Source organism: Triticum urartu, chromosome 7A (assembly GCF_056163025.1).
Source record: "Triticum urartu cultivar PI428250 chromosome 7A, HENAU_Tu73, whole genome shotgun sequence".
NCBI lineage: Eukaryota > Viridiplantae > Streptophyta > Magnoliopsida > Poales > Poaceae > Triticum > Triticum urartu.
In genome coordinates, this window is record NC_141879.1 from 376,461,685 (window position 1) to 376,463,612 (window position 1,928).

A 1,928-nucleotide genomic window follows, 5' to 3' on the forward strand; every position below is an offset into this window, starting at 1 on the left:
TGAGTGTTGCCGACAAACAGGTCTGCAATAAGAAACTATTCATATTTTTAATTTATTTGTTCCACACCGAAGAAAGAGGGAACATGCTGAAAGAAACAACATTGCATTTGATCAATATACTTACATACATACAACATATCAGAAGAGATCAAGTCAGGAAGGAGATACCAGATAATACACAAGTGTCATGCTCGCTGGATGTATTTAGTCCATCAAACAAATCATCAACATTCAATCCTAGCAAATGAGAGCAAAGATATGAAAAAGACATGAAAGTATCCTTTCCAAGAGTATACAACAAGAGAATATATAAAAAATAAATGGTGACACACTCTACGTTATAAGGGATGAGTTTAAAGAAACCAACTAACTAGTCCTAAACAATATATATATATATATATATAAATTGCTAATTTGGACGTTCTAATCTGGATATTCACTTAATTTTTGGCCACCTCAAGCTCCTGGCGAACAAACACTACTTTGAAATCATCACGCAACTGTATGAAAAGCTCAGTCTTTCCAGCGTCACTACCAATTACACGAACATCCATAACAACTTCTTTACTGAGATCTTTAAGATTCTGCAAAATGTCAATTAACTTGTTTTGTTGGCTAATGTGTGCTCATGAACTTGAGCTTCATGCATAAACGCCCTCTGTAAACCGTTCATGGTTTTTGCATTCTCCTGTTCTGCTTCCAAGAACTTCGCAATTGTGTTGGACACATTTATAAGGCCTGATTCCAGTGCATCATCATTAGGGTATGTTCTCTTACGACCAGGCCTAGAACCACCAGATGGGTTGGTGTTCTCATGTGCTTGAGGAGAATTCTCCTTGGCCGGTTGGCTAGTAGGTTCTGCATTTGTTGCTCGTTCAACTTCTATAACTTCCTCTTCTCTGGGACCTTTAGCGCTGCCTCCTTTAGCCAAATCGCTAGCATAAACCTCACATAGCTTGTCAAAATTAACCATAGGCTTCATGTACAGAGGACCTGCTCCTTCACGGGACTACAAAGAGAGCATGAATTTCCATTTGAAAACAATTCTAATGCACAGAAATGAAACATAATAGTACTTTGTCTATTTAACTAACACAGTGTACCTTCGCCCAACCCATATAGGTCTCCAATTACCATCTTCTTGTTATCGTACCATCCAAACCCACTACCATTTTGCATAATTTCCCGAACATAAGAAATTTGCTTCTTCAAAATCTTAACTTTTGACCTGATATATATGTGGATCAGCTTTGAGATCAGCATGTGGCAGTACTTCAGCCGTTTTCTTCTCAATATATGTAAGATAACCGAACTTGTGACCGGTGTCCACTTTCCAAGATGAATCATTCATGTCATATAGAATGTCAATAAGTAACATTTCCTCCTCCGCTGTCCATGTTCTCTTGTCTCTCTTTTTGGATGTCAATTTGCTCTCCTTTGGCTTGGTATTCTGGTAGATTTTCATATAACAATAAAAATGAATATACAAATGATAAAGAATATAGATGGTTGATAACCCACAAGTATAATGATAAAAATTAGTATTCAACCCAAATTTATTGATTTGACACAAGGGAAGCCAAAGAATATTCACGAGTATTAGTAGCTGAGTTGTCAATTCAACCACACCTGAAAGACTTAATATCTGCAGCAAAGTATTTAGTAGCAAAGTAATATGGAAGTAACGGTAATGGTGGCAAAAGTAACAGTAGCAGTTTGCAGTCATTTTAACAGTAGCAACAATGAAAGTAACTTGGCAAAGATCAATATGTGAAAAGCTCGTAGGCAATGTATCGACAATGATAATTCTGTTGGATGATATTCATCATGTAGAAGTCATAACCTAGGGTGACACAGAACTAGCTCCAATTCATCAATGTAATGTAGGCATGTAATCCATATATAGTCATACATGTTTATGGAAAAGA

The 1,928-nt window shown here is 36.6% G+C and overlaps 1 pseudogene; it reads right to left on the reverse strand.

Moving 5' to 3' along the window:
- Nucleotides 1-440: 440 nt before the first annotated feature.
- LOC147959647 (uncharacterized) lies at nt 441-1,465 on the reverse strand (annotated as a pseudogene).
- Between the last annotated feature and the right edge of the window lie 463 nt (nt 1,466-1,928).